Here is a 15,375-nt window from a genome sequence, read left to right as displayed (position 1 = left end):
AACGTGAGCTCAGGAACCTCTGAGATTGTGCATCTGGACGTGGGAAAAAGGGACATAATGCAGGAAGGGCTTCAGAATGCAACCCTAACTAACAGGGCAGCAGGAGGAGCTGGAGGAGACTGAGAATTTACCCTTTTCCCTGTCACTGCAGAAGCCTTGCAGCACTACAGGAGGGCTGCAGGCTGCACAATCTGCTAAATCTCTGCTTTCTTAATTTCAGTTCCCCTCAGCCCATGATTCTGTGCTGGGTGGTGTCAGGGCTGCAAGGCAGAGCCTTATTGTAGCTGCATGAGGGCCTCTGCCCTGCCAGCTGCAGGGGCTCAGCTCCCTTCCAGTAATGGTATTTCTGCCACTGACCTGCTGCATGGATTAAGATATCCCTGTCATGATTGAGGTCAGACTGAACTTTGGAACTGAATCAGGCCATTTTTGGCTACCAAAAGCATGTCAGTGGAGCTGGCACACTGACCCACCAGCTTCTACTCGTTGCCAGCTCTGAGGCTGGGTCTGTAAAGAGCATGGGCCCATGAGAGGCAGGAGGGACCCTCAGCAGACCCTGCTTTTAAAAGGGACAGATCTGCCTGCAGCACAGTGCTGGACATACCTGCACCAGCAGACTGAAGAGGAAGAGCAGAAAGCTGTGTGAGCCTGGACCTTGAAAGAATGCTCTCCAAATCCCTGAGAAAACCAAGGAAAGGTGAGGAAGTGAAAGCAGGTATTTCCAATCAAGTGTCTGTAATTTTTGCACAGAGCTTTACTCCTCAAGGGGAGTGAAGAAGGAGGAAGTGAGAGAGTGAACGTGTGTGAAAGCACATCTGCAAAGTCTGTTTCTTTCTCTGTTTAAGTGTCCTGTGGTCCTGGAAGGGTTTTATATTTGGCATTCCCAGCAGGTCAGCCTGCCAGTGGGTCGGCTACTAGGAAGATATGGAAGGAGGCAGGGAGTGCTGGCTTTGGGGACTGAAGCAATTGGACTCCCTGGGTTTTTATATCTTAAGCCAGGCTGTACCTCACAGTGTCCACTGAAACTAGAAAGTGGCCTAGGGTGGTGTACAGAAGCATGTTTAAAGATGTAAGACATTAACTGCTTTACCAGACCAATGATCCATCCAGCCCTGAGTCTGTCTCCAACAGTGGCAGGAGGCAGTGCTACCTGGAGAGAGCAGGTGAGCTTGGTCATGTCTTGCAGCCCGTCCTCTCTGTTTTCCCCCATCATCCCCAACTGCTGGATTTGGATGTTAGCATTTTGTTTCTGCCTGACCCTTGCAGTATCTGTTTATGGGGCCATTGCCCACTCCCTCAATTTTGTGAAATTCTTCTGCAAGAAGAATTTGCCTGCACAGCTGTGAATTCACCTGTGAAATTCACCTGCAAGAGTGTAGTGTCATGTACAAACATTTCACCATATACTCCAGCCTTTAGGTACTCATTGAAAATGTTGAGTAAAGCCAGTCCCACCATCAGTCCCACAGTAGGGAAACCTTTCTGATGCCTGTTTTCCATCCTGAAAAGTGACTATTAAGCCTTATCTTTTGTTTCTTGTCCTGCCTCCGGTTTTCTGTGTGTAAGACCTTTTCCTCCCATCATGTGGCAAGTTAGTTTTTTTGATAACTTTTGGTGTGGAACCTCATCAAAAGCTTTTTCAATATTGGACTGTTCTGTGTCTGCTGGATCCACTCTGTCTTTGCTGATGCACCTGAGGACTGCAATGGGTTGGTGGGGCAGGGTGTGTTTGCAGAAGCCATGCTGCCTCCATCCCAAAAGACCATGTTTATCGCTGTCTACAATGACTTTATTTTTTCAAACCCTTCTGCCATTAGCAAGATGGCAAACTTCCTGGTCTGCAGCTCCCAGGATTCCTTCTAAAGCTCTTTCCATGGCTGGGAGTTGCAATGAATGGCAGCTTGCCAGCCCTCTGGCAGGCTGGCTGCTTGCCATGCTGGGTTACCCTCCTCATCCCCCATAGCCCGAGGCTGAGGGGTGAAACTGAATGGTAGTCAGGGACAGAGTCAGGAAGCTTCACTCGAGAGAGGAGACCACTACCTGGAATAAAGTATATATTTTTTTAAACTTCAAAATACATTGGCTCAACCTCTGAAGTGTGTACTTGGGTGCCAGTTACTCTTTCCTGCTCTTCCCTCCAAAGGGACATGGCATTTTACATGGCTTCTCATGCAACGGTCTGCAAAACACAGAGAAGGTGTGTAGAGGTTAGATAATAATACAATTTCTGTCATAGGTCTCATCCCTGCTATTGATATGTAATTGGTAATCGATGGAATATTCCCTATGATGTGACAGAAATATCTGTTTTGGCAGTTTATTGGAGTAAAGAGAGAGAGATTGTAACTCTACACTGAAACTGTATGTTGGATTGTTGTTGTATGTTGGATTTGACAGAAGAAATGAGCACAAACTGATGAACATAGCTAAATACACACCTCTTGGGATAAAGAAACATCACAATGAAAAGTTTTTGACCCTACTACTAAACACATATTTCTTACATGACCTCTGGTGAAGGACAAATGCTGCTAAAGAGACTGAGAGGATCCAGCTTGGAAAAGAGGCTGGAAGGCAAAGCGAAGCCTGTTTCTTGTGCCCACTCACAGCAAATGCAGTTTTGCAGGTAATGAACTTTACTAACTATCATGAAGATGTGCAGGAAGGAAAATACAAAAGCAAAATAATGAACAGTAAATAAAACACAGGAGGCAGTAGTAAAAGATGTCTATTTTTTGTTGGTCCCAAAGTGACTGCTGAGGAGCTTTGTTCTGGGGAGAGAAAGTGCTGCAGCAGGAAGGGAACGCTTGGCTTGGGCAGGCTGTCATATCTGTCATCATTAGAAGCATGGACAGATGATGATGATCTCTCCATTCTGTTTCTGTTTTCTTCTCAGTCTCCGGAGATACTCATCCAGCTGTTTTCATTACAAAATTTATTGAGCTAATTTATCCACTTTCCTTTCTCTTTTTTTTACAGTGCTTCTTACCTTCATCAAGCTGGTAATATCTTCTCTTTGCCCACTGCTCCTTTCAGCCTTCCCCATTTCTGGAGATGCTTACTACTTCCCAGAGCCTGGTGCTGTGTTACGGTCTTCCTCCTGCACTGCTTTTTGTTTGTCTGTCCCTAGATTGTGCAAGGTGGGGGCAAGTTGAGGGGACAAAAACAGGCAGCAACTGGGGGCTCTTTGAACCAGTCACTTCTCACAGACAGAGGCTCCTTCCACTCATCTTATGGCTCCCTCTCTGCACCCATCCCTCAAGTACTGATTCCATGTTTATTTTTTAGTGTACATCAACAATGTGCCTAAAACAAGGCAGCTGACAGCACAGCTTGTTCAACTACTGCTGTAAGATTTTAGAGACAAGCAGGTTGCACAAGGGTACAGCTGAAGGGAAAGAATTTCTAGAAGCCAGTTTCTTTCCAGAGCTTTTGGAGGAGGTGTGTGTGATCATTGATGCTTTCCAGTCCTGTTACTTGTTGAGTCAAAGAAAGGTACTCTGAAAAAAAAGTCCTTTCCCCTCCCCCCCCAGTGATAACCAGAATATGAATAAATCATATCTAGTTATTTAGCTCTCCCCACCCTGAGCTTCTCACAGCCTATGTCTGAGGAGGACCACTACCAATGAGATTTATGTGTGGGCATTTAGTATAATTTGAAACAGGCTGAAGCTCAGTGTCAGGGCATTTCATGACATGCAGAGTCTTAAAATGATGATAGAAGTCATCTGGGGAGCTGCACTGACAGCGTGCAGCCCTTCTCACCAGAGCTGCTCCTACCTGCTTACCCCAGCCTGCAAAACAAACAGCCACCCATGCAATCACAGCGCGGAGACAACGCCGCTGTGATGGATGATGTCCAGGTGTGACCTTTCACCTGTTTCGGTAGCCAAAAATCTTTGTGGGAAGAATACATGATGGAAGACTGTGGGTTAATTTAAAAAAAAAAAAAAAGAAAAGAAAAGAAGAAAGAAAGAAAAAGATAATCAGGTGAAGGATTCTGTTGTTAAGAAAGTATTGACTATTTTTAAATACACAACTATCTGACAGGCCAGGCCACGCCCAGAGGGGCTGATGATAAAGCTGCAGTCGGGTGGAATGGTTCAGTCCAAAGGGCAGGCTGGCTTGTTGGCAAATGCAAAGCATATCTTCAGGAAGCTGCTACAACGGATGCGAGAAACTGAGTGCACAATCTATTACCAAATGGATGGTGGACAGTTGACATTTCATCAATGTAATACACTTGTTTTTCCAGTGGCATGAGACTAATACACTCCTTTTCCGTGTTTGACACAGCGTCATTCACGTCTGCACAAAATAAATGGGGAAGGAGATGATTTTGGTATCTATTCTTGGTGTTGCTTATTTCAGTGCCACTAAGGAGAGGGATTTTTCCTTTTTTTGAAAAGAAAGTTTAACAAAGCACACAAGCCTTAGAATAAAAATAACTGTGAAGATACATTGCTTCTGTTCCTTTGATACTGACGCTTTGAAAGCTGCTGTACAACCCTAACATCGTCTGAAACAAAAACCAGCCATCAAACTCTGACACAGTGGTGTTACAAAATCATTCCAGCTCCTCTGAACCCCTAGAGCAAACCAGGGATTGTGTAGCTGAAATAAATATAGAATGACCATGAATGAAAGCTTCTTAATTCAGCCCCATCAGTACAAAAGATCACTTCTCTAGCCTAATTTTTATGCCACATGCAAGAGGTTTTGAGTCCCAATTTTGGAATCAGTTGCCCTTTTCCTGTTTGTAATGCCTCCTTCTACTGTTGTGGTAGTTTGTAACATACAGATCTGCATATAGAAGAAAAAGTGGTGGAGAACGGATTGTGCTTGTGATTGTTTTTCTACCAGTTCTGCCTCTTCTGAATTGCATGCAAATGTATTTCTTTGCCCTGTGATATAGCTCCTATTATGTGCTTTGCACCTTTAAATGTGCGAAGCATCGTGTCTGCCTGGCAGGACCCTGAGATTCAAGATGAAAGAGAGACAGGCTTTGTTTTCTCTCTCATGGAGATTTTGCATTTGGTCTTCCTCTACCATCATGTTGGCTTGTGGAGAGGGTTAGTAAACAACTCCATCCCGTTTCCCAGTTTCTTTATATTTTCTTTACACAAAGAGTAAAATGCACACTTTCCCTCTGCACAGAGAAATGCCAGGAAAGGAAAATGCATAAAACCTCAGTGTGGGAAGCAGCGTCTCCACTGCTGCAGAGCCTCTTGCTGCAGACAGGCAGCCTGAGAGCCTGCGTTTGAAACTGCAAAACAAAGAAAATAAACTAGCAGGCATGCATTCCTGAGTGCCTAAGGACTATTTCTGTTCCTCACCAACCTGCTCTCAGCCAGTACAATAATAAAGGCACATGGCTGCGTGGAGGCCACATACATACCACTGTGTTCTGTGTATTAGGCATTTGCTACTGCATTTTCAGGTAATTTCCTGTTCCTACCCAGTTCATCCATATTCTAGAGCACAGGAAAGAAAGATGTCTGTGAAGGTCAGTCTTCACCTGTAGTAGACTACTAGTTAAATTGGTTAAGTGATGATCTTACTTTGTTCACATGAGCAAGTGAAGGGCCTGCAGCCAGCAGGGAGTATGGCTGGGCTGTTGCTGATGGGGGTGGCTTTCCTGTGGGGGGAATGAGTTTGGAGTCCTGAGTTTTTCAGAGGCAAATTTTCATTTTCCTACTCTCACACAGTCTTCAGAAGCTGTATGGTGGCTCCTTTCTGAGAGGAGGTGAGTCTAAGGCAAGCCAAAGTGAGTGAAGCCACATTAGTATTTGGGTTTGTTTGTATGGTTAGAGGCTTACCCATGCTGTCAGTTCTGATGAGTTCATGAAGTTATGGTATTTTGTGGGGAGGCTTTTGGATGAGGTGTGGATGGACCGTGGTTAGAGCTGTGTTCTTTTTTTCCCCCATACAAGTGACCTCCTTGGGGAAAAAACCACAGGACTTATGTCAGAACAGTATCCTGCATTCATTAAACAGAGATGCAGCTGCTGCATGTGTAGATGTGTGTGTACACGGAATAGCAACGCATGTACCAGCATCCTCCCTCAGGAATCCTCTTGCGGGAGGACAGTTATAAATAACTCTTTGACCACTATAATTGTTCTGCCAGCACAAGCTGCCAGAGAAATACATTGACTCAGCACATGCCCCAGCAAGATCCTTTTCCAGGCAGCACCTCCCACCATACAACTATCCCTGCAAAGTCATGCAGGTGCCTGGTGGGGCAGTGAGCCCCATCCCGCTGCTGCTGTAAACTGGCAGAAGCCAGGTCTGAATTTTGTTTGTAAAATATACTGAATTATATTTTGTAAAATGTTTGCTAAATACACTGAAGATAAAAAAAGCACTTCAGAGACACTAGTTGATTTTTTTTTTTTTTTTTTTCAGGACCTCCAATCATAATTCTAACTTCTCTTGGAAGAATTGTAAGTGCCTTTCCTTGCAGTTGTGCTCTGGGTGGTTCCTCGTGGAAAAGTGGGTGCTCTGCTGCCAACACACAGCATCACATTGGTTTCTACTGAGCCAGGTGAAAAGATCTTGTACATGGCCACTGGCAAGTGGAACAAAAGTGTCCCCTGTGCTACTGCTTTTAATGTCTGCTGCTACAATAGTTTTTATGCCTCTGCTGCCTGCCATAGTCTTATCAAAGAAAGCTTCCTGGCCCCGTACCAGGTAGGAGGCTACAGTCCATTTTTTTTTTTCTTTTGTACTTAAAGGATATTAATTCTTTTTGACAATTATATGGGAGATTCTTTTTCTTATTTCAACAATTACCTTAAAAATAATAATTAGGGAGCTGTCATTATTCTTTTTTTCAGAGCAGTTTCTACATGGAATAAAGAACCTACAGATGTGAGTTTCTTTTTATCGTTAAAATTACTATAAATTAATTAAAATGTAATTTTCTTGAGAAAATAATTCCTCTGTAATATAGACCCTATTTATTATACTTCTCAGGGCCTGTTTTATCTGTGTAATTTGAAACTATTCAGAAAAAAAATCTGCCTTTTTTGTTTGCACAAACCTGTTATACCTTTAATTCTGTCTCTGAGACTGCTTTTTCAGCTTTTATTAATTAGTACAAGTGATTCTAAAAGGCTTCTATCCTCAGACTCTCACTCTTCAAGAATCTATCTGCACATATTAACAATCAATCAGTACAAATGCTTGGTAGATGCAGGTATTTCTCCTTCCTGAGCTGGTGATGGCATCACACATACTAATGCACGAAACCTTTATATGAATAAAACTGCACATGCAGTAAATGTTTTACTGGTATAACTACTTCAGTAAAACCAAATTATACCCTTGTCTAATTATAATGAAAGTAAACCAGGGTAAACCAAGATTCAGTGGTTAAGTCTTTATTACGTCATGTTTCCAGCTGCAACAGAACTTAAATATCTGCCTTCTCTTTTGAGTTATTTTATTTTTTTTCCCATGTCATGGATTTATTGTTTCTAAAGGCAAATATGACATCAGTTAGAATGAAACATATTTCTTTTTTCCTGTGTTCTGTAACGACAAATCTCTGAAAGTCAAACAGTGAACTTTAAAAACTGAGCTTATCTCTGAGATTAAACAAGGTGTGGTAACCCTGACACGTGTCTCCTGCATCAAGGAACTGTGGTTTTTACAGCCCCTAATAGTGGTCCTTATTCGGTAACGTGAAGATAGTTTTATAACTGCGTATTTGCATATTTTTAGCACTGTCATATACTTTGTTTTCAATGGAGATATTATATTTAGAAGTTTCTCAAAATGTGGAGCATGTGTTAAATTTCTTTTGCGTAATCCATCAAGACTAATTTGATTTGAGACCAGTGCCATTTTTTTCCCCCATCTGTTTGGAAAAGTGCAGTTGTAGAGACATCAGTCATGTAACACTTTCTGTGAAACAGCTTTACTGACAGTTGGGAGTTGTCAGTAACCATGTGCATTTCAAGCTCTCTGTCTGGCTCTGACGAGAAAAACCCTCTGACACATAATTTCCACAGAGCCACAGAATTTAAGGTCGGAAAAACCCAGTGTGATCATCTAGCTGACCTCCCACCTAGCCAGCCCGGGGATAAGTCATGTTTCAAGCCTAATAGCTGCAGAAAGCACCAGCTTTTGGGACAAACATACACTCAATTAAATAGTGTTCACTAAAGCTGGTCACTAGTAATTTATTTCAATGGTTAACAACTGTTATTTAGTTCATATAGATGTTGTGTACATAACTGTGGCTCGTTTCCTGTTTAAATTGATCTAGCTTCAACCTCCAACCTTGGGAAAGCTTTAAGAGATGCTGTTACTTGTCTAAATATGCAGAGACCAAAGCCTACGTTGGGTGCGGGTAGAAGAGGCAGATGTCCCGAGCAGCAAATTTCTGGAACCAGCAGAATGGGTCTATGGAGGGAAAACCAGAACCCTGCAGCCTGTGCCTACAGTCCTGCTCTGAACTTGGTCCCCCAGCACTGGGGCAGAGGCAGGAGCAGGGGCTCAAAAGGCTTGATATGGGCTCACAGGACTTGACACAGGCTCACAGAGCTTGCCATGGGCTTGCAGGGCTTGCTGGTTCTGCTTGTGTGCAGCAGGTAGGGGAAGACAAACTTGAATGCCCGTAAAAATTTTTTTCTTTTTTTTTTTTGTTCAAGTACATTTCAGCAAAACTCAGTTTCCCCTATATTACTGAGAAATGTGGAATTGTCTCTTTGAAGTCCAGTGCAGAAATCCAGAAATCACCATTATATTCACCTTCTCAGCAGCCATCTGCTGAACCCGTTACAATTTTTCTGCAACCTATTGGACTGCTGGACCCTAAAGCTGGGTGAAAGCTGAATAGAGGGAGATAGTAACTTTCCATAGTTTTCTGACCACTGTACTACTAATGTAGTCCAGGATGTGACGTGCTCTGTTCAGATGACAGCGTGCTGGTGACTCACATTCAGCCTTGTGTCCTCTGTAATTCCCAGATCCTTTTCACCAGGATGAGTCTGCAGCAAGGTTCTTCCCAGACTGAAATGAGCGATGTTTCCTTGTTGAACCTCATGTGCCCATGGGCCCAAATCTTAAGTTTATCAAGGAGCCTTTGTGTAGAAGCTTTGCCATTTGTCAGTCCAGACAGTTTGAAGTCATCAACAAAGCTGACTGTGTCCTCATCAGGGTTGCTGATGAAGATATTGAGCAACATGGATCTCAGTACTGACTCCTTGGGTGCTCCTCTGGTTGCTGGTGACTTGCCAGACATGCCTTCCAGTTTTCAGTGCCTCTTTCTAGCCCACAGCTTCTGAATTTCCAAATGATAATGTTGTGTGAGATGCTCTCAGAGCCTAACATCGGGGTAAGTTACACCCAAAACTTTCATCTTCTTCACCCACTCACTGATTTCATCTTAGAAAGCTGTCTGGTTGGTCCAGTTCAATTTGCCCTCAGTAAATCCATACTGTTTCCAAATACCTTCTTGTCCTTTATGGCCTTAGAAATGGTTCCCAAGAGGGACACACTCTCTGATCTTCTACTGACTGAGATGCTGCTCATCATCAGAAAGCTGCCCAGTTTCCTTTCTTGCCTTTTTAAAGATAGATGAAGTGTCAGATTTTTTCCAGCCATTGGGGACTTTCCCAGTCACCACAGTTGTCACAGACAGTATACAGCTGCCCCACAATCACATTGGACAGTTTCTTCAGGAAATGGGTGGTATCCCTTGCATCCTTCTCTTGTATGCTTCCTTTTGCATTTGGTTTCATGAAGAAGATGCTCCACTAGCCAACCAGGTTTTCTGCTGAAACTCCATCTTCCTGCACAACAGGATAATTCTTCACTGAGGTTTCCATAAGATCTCTTTAAAAATTGTTCAGATGCCTTTGGGCATGTTTCCTCTTCTTGATTGCATCCTAGGGAATTTAGCAATTTCTGGGTAAACAGAAGTTTCTTCTTTTGCAATCAGAATCATACCTCTATAGCTTACCTTGCCAGCCTTCATCTAGATCCCGAGTTCCATTACGGTGACAGAAGATAAGCCTGATAAGGCTGATACTGTGACCACATTCACCACTGGCAAGTCAAGTCAAGTGTAATCCCTACTGGGGGTTTGGATGTTCCAGCATTCAGATGATGAAATTATCAATAGCACAGTGTAACAAGCTCCTGGACTGACTGCTTAGTGCTGTGTTGCTCTTCCAGCAGATGCGGTGGTTGAAATCCTCCATAATGATCAGAGTTTCATGATCTGTGATTCTGGGTTGGTAAGAAGGATATTTCTGCCAGTTGTCTCTAGGAAGCCCCTACACAGTCTCCTCTTGGTCGGTGTGCTGTGAGAGGCTGCCTTATCTCCAACAGGACTGTCACCTCTGCTCCTCACACAGATACTCCCCCAGCCTCAGCTTCTTGCTAGAGCATGGTAAACTCAGGGAGCTCTTTAGCACAGAGCATAACTCATATCATTCACGTGTGACTTGCTGTGATTTACCTAATCTTGATTAATTTTGAATCTCTTTATTCACATCATTCTTGTTTCCTCATCGAGATGTTTCTGATATCTAAACTTACAGTCAAATACAGTCAATGCTAAGAAATATGATTCCTCTTATTATTATCTGGGCTTGGTATAGGACTGTAATAGTTATAATGACATATATTTCTTTATCCTCAGACTCTTTGAACCTGGCCTGCACAGAATTCAGTGTTTTTCAAGTCAAAGCATTTTCACATGATGGAGTCAGAAGATGATCTTGTATATGCTAGAGAGCTGCATTTGCACCCTAGCATGCTGAGGCTGTGAAGGTGGAAGGCATTAGAGGGACATGTGTGCAAACCTTTGCACTAGAGGAAGTGTAACAGCAACACTGACATCAGGTTGAACCAGCAGAATTTTTTTCTTTATTGGTTAATCCCCCAAATCCCCAAACAGTCATGCAAAGAACAGACTCTTTTGAATGAAAGTCACACATTAACTTTATATTTCGCTTCCACTCCAGTTGAGTGGGGTTTTTTCTGTCTTCTCCCATGCACTTATTTGACCAGGACTTTGTATAAAAGATGAACAGAAGTGAAGATTATAATTATTTTTTTTTTAAACAGAAAGCCTGATGCAGAACTTGGGCTGTTCCTGTGGCCAGAAGGTGCAGCAGCAGCCTGGCTGCACGGTGACTCATGGCCCTGTGCCACATTGCAAATAATGCTCTTATTAATCTCTCCAGGCTTTGTTCTGGACCCCCTCCTAGTGGTGTCTGATTTCATGGTGTGGTGTAGCCAAAGGTCAGATAAACTACATGATGGCCAGAGTTGCTACTGAAGAAAGAAATCGGAAATGCCTCTCCCAGCAGTTTCAGCAACAGGGAGAAAAATAATTTCTCTTTCTGTTAACCTGCCTGATGTGTTACCTTGTGTTGCTGTCTCAGCAGAGGAAAGCTGTGGTACAGCAGTAACCCAGGGAGGCAGCCAAACCCAGTTCTATAGCAAAGGCTTCTGGGTCTGCCTGGCTTGGTACATTTTTCAGCAAAAATATTCTGTCTTTACGTGTTTGATCATTCACAACCAATGACAGTCACAAGCTGAAAAAGATGCCAAGCTTTGTCTCTAAATGAGCTGATGTAATTGACTGATTCATTAATTACCCACTTTTCCTCAGATTTAATTCAACATAGTGTTCACAAAGAGATAACCAGTCACAAATTAGTCAAGCTGAAGTTTGATATGCTTGGTTACAGGGCCATTTTGTTACCATTTTCAGATGAATGAATACTCCTGTGAAACTAGCAAGTGCTGCTTGCAAGTTGTTTCTTTGCCTCCATGACTACCCAAAGTGTTTCTATTCAAATGAAATGGAGTCCATACACTTTGGACTGGAGTGCCTTGCAAGCAGATAGCACAACCAAAGCAAATCTGTACACTTACTGCAAACGTCACATGGTTTTCCTTGCTCTCCTTTGAACCAAGCTCTCTGTAGTTTCTGGTGACTGCTGCCTCTGGACTATAGGCCCTGGGTAATGCTGAGACATATAGGACTTAACTGGAAAAAGAGATAAGACATCACTTCCTGCACACATGGCTCTGCCCATTTCTACCAAAGGTAGAGCCCTTGTCAAGGGTCCTCTCAAGAGAAGCTCTGTGGGTCATAATATTTTTATTCAAATATGGTGGTGAGGACACCTGCTTTTGGCTAGGCAGATGCAGGAGAAAGTAAGATTGTTCTTCTAAAGATTCATAATTTCACGGACAGGCATTGCAGTTCCAGCTTTATCTTGTGAACTTCAAAACCACGTTTGGGCAAGTCTGCAGCTTGGGGAGCTGCATTTTCACTCTGCCACCAGCCCCCCTCTCCATCATTGTATGAGGACTTTACCTTGCAGCAGGGCTCCTGCCATCCATGGGGGCAGAGGGCTGCTGTTGGTCAGACCCCACAGTGGCTTTTTCCCACCTTGAGTAAATGCCAGTAGTTCCACAAAGCACAGAAAAGTGGAGAGACTGGTTCAAGCAGTCTGCTTTGAACCTAGCACCTGTGATAGCCAAGGCCAGGGGAGGCTTTGCAGTGAGTGGATTTGGGGCTTGTCAGCCTGTCGACTGCTTTCAAGGGGAACAGCCCCCAGCCCACTGCCTGGTTTTCCAGCTTGCCAGCAGCTGCCCCAGGCCAGGCCCTTTGGGACCTTCATTCCACTTCTGCTCTTCAGCTCACTTGCTGTACATGGCAGGCACTGGGGTGGTGACAAGCAGAGCCAGCCTGCTTGCCTCAGTCCCCCATGTCCCTTTTTTCACTGCCTGTCCATGGTCAGTCTTCTATTAACCCAGTGGCTGGCTGGTGGCAAGTTGTGTGGGATCCCTGCCCTCTTTGGTTCTCTTAGACAGGGGATTTTACTTTGTGGAGAGTGGTTATTACTGGTCTGCTTTTTTTCTTTGTCATCAGTCCTGCCTTATTTTTGTGTGGATTAACTGTTAATAGCAACGTGACATGTTAAGGTTTGGCAGCCAGCTGAGTTCTGCACAACTGTGAGGACAAGGTGGCCAGTGGTGCAAGGCTGCTGGCCAGTGTGCTGGGGAGGTGGCCAGACATGCAGAGTGCTCAGATGGGCCACTGGCACGATGGGGGAAGAACGTGCAGCCCAGAACATGCTGGTGCAGGAGCTGGCCCCATCCTCAGCTCCTCTTCAGCTCCTCTTCATCCTTGGGCTTCTCCCAGCACTGCCCTGTGGGGCTCCTTCCTACTCTTCCCAGCTCCTCACCATCCCTCAGGAAGGTGCCAGGAGGAGGGAGGAGCAGGGGGACGGAGCTGGCTTCACTCACAGCTGCTGCTGCTGTGGGGAGAGGCACTGCCACGGGAATGCAAACCGACAGGCAGAGGTGATTAATAGTGATACATATTATTTTAATTGAGTCATGTTTGGCCTCTCGCTTTTGTCAGCAGTTGATTTTTTGCTATTGTTATGCTGTGAATTTGGAATTAATGTAAAATATAATAAGAATCCCTCAGCTGGCAAATGCAGGCAAGACTGAAAATTAAAATGCTATGTAAATCTCACAAGATTAGGGCATAAACTGCAGCAGGCGGTGGAATGGCTGAAGCCTGAAGATGCTGGAAAAGGCTCTCTCTGCATTATTCCTGATAATACAAAATCAATTTACATTGAATGCATTTTTTCCAAATAACTATCCACCACATGCTATTTGATATTGCTAATGAATGCGGAAATTGGATCTTAATACATTCCAGGGAAATATTCTGCAGAGGTTTTATTAGTTCTGAAAATACTTCATGGCATCGCAGCACTTTGTCATTAAAATTGCCAGGTTTTGTGATACAGATATCATGGAATTGTAATTAAAATGCTGCAGCGCCGGTAGTGTCAGCGTCTCGTTTTGAAATCCCAGGTCCTTTCCAAGGGCTTTTTAACCACTCTTTATGAGCTCCTACCACCACCCTCCTGCCTTCACCCTGGCTGTAGCTAGAAGAGCAGCAGAGAGCAGCCCATGGCCAAGCAGGATGGTGACTGTGCCCACGGGTGAGGGAGGTGTGGGTCAGACCCGCGGGCTGAACTCCAACACGCTGTCCTTTCTCGGGGCTACCTCGTCCTTGCGTGGTGCCCCTGGAGAAAGGTAACAATAAGCAACTGAATGAGTTTCCCCCACTTGGGTTGGGGGCTGTGGACACCGCAGGGCCCCACACGTGGCAGAAGCCCCTCGCCTTGTGCTCTGGGGGGCTGCCGGGGCAGCAGGCGCCGGCTGGGGCTGCTTCCTCCAGAAATCCCAGCAAATCCCATTGAAATGAAGGCACCGAGCTCGCGAAGGGTGAGAAATCCCACAGGCCCTGACGAGGAGATGAGACCTCAGGCGCTGCATCCCGCGCTGGGCCCGCCATGCCCGTGACACCCGGAGTGGCAGCTGAGGGGAAGGGGCTGGATCGCACGGGAGCTGCGGAGAACGCCGCAGAGCCCTCTCCTTGTAGGTCACCGGCTTCAATCTGCCTCCAGTTAGGAGGAGATGGGAGTCCCCGCGCTTTTGACAGTTGCTTGGAGCTCCATCTGCAGCACTGCTGGGGAAAATCTCATTTCTCCCGCGCCGAAGGCAGCCCCGAGCCATTAATTCCCGGCTGCGGGAGCGCGATCCGGCGCCCCTCAGAATCCGATCTGCAGAAAGTGCCGCCGAGTCCCGGGAGGCGGGAGGAGGGGCGTGGGGTTCCCGGCGGGTCCGTGTCGAGCAAACGCTATTTCTGACGCGCCAAAAGGTGCTTTTTATCTCTGCAGATTAAAGCCAGCCTGAGCACGGGGCTTCCCTGGAAGTAGGCCTCTCTGCGCCGTCTTGGGCGGCCGGGCAGCCCCCTTCCCCCCCCCCCCCCCCTCCCCGCTCCCGTGACTCAGCTTCCTCGTCTCGGGAATTGGGATAATAATATCTGCCTCTGGGAGCTTCATCGGTTACAGCCGGTGGCTAAAATAGTTAAACCAAGTGAGAGTAAAGAGCGGCGCATTGTTAGATTTTTTCCCTTCAGGATTCTGCTTTTTCTACTTTCTATCAATAAAAAACTAACTGGAAATAAGACACGTGGAAGAGGGAAAAAAAAACAACCAACCATACAACAAAAAAACCCAAAACAAACCACCGTGTCTAAGTAAAACCCCGTTTGTGTGAATCTTCCTACTCTTTCACTGTTTTGTTGTGCATGCGGGCAAGCAGCCCTGTTCTGGCCCAGAGGAAGGTTAAGACTCCTAAAATTACAACTATCAGAAGCAAAGTGGAGAGATGAGTTACAACAGCAGCATTGATATTTTTTTCAACTCCTTTTCAGCCTTGGTTAGAGCTCCCATTTATTCTGCCACTGATTAATTTTATCAAACATTGTGAACAAATAATTTGTGTTAAAAATCATGCCAGTTCCACCCT

The 15,375-nt window shown here is 45.0% G+C and overlaps 1 long non-coding RNA gene across 1 annotated transcript; it reads left to right on the top strand.

Moving 5' to 3' along the window:
- Positions 1-1,998: 1,998 nt before the first annotated feature.
- On the top strand, positions 1,999-13,841 carry LOC139792144 (uncharacterized). Its single transcript, XR_011724161.1, has 4 exons — positions 1,999-2,626; positions 6,409-6,693; positions 6,840-6,873; positions 10,658-13,841. It is a non-coding gene; the product is annotated as an uncharacterized lncRNA (long non-coding RNA).
- The last annotated feature ends 1,534 nt before the right edge of the window (positions 13,842-15,375 follow it).

Source organism: Heliangelus exortis, chromosome 2 (genome assembly GCF_036169615.1).
Source record: "Heliangelus exortis chromosome 2, bHelExo1.hap1, whole genome shotgun sequence".
In the NCBI taxonomy this organism is placed as follows: domain Eukaryota; kingdom Metazoa; phylum Chordata; class Aves; order Apodiformes; family Trochilidae; genus Heliangelus; species Heliangelus exortis.
This window is presented reverse-complemented; position numbering and strand designations above follow the sequence as displayed.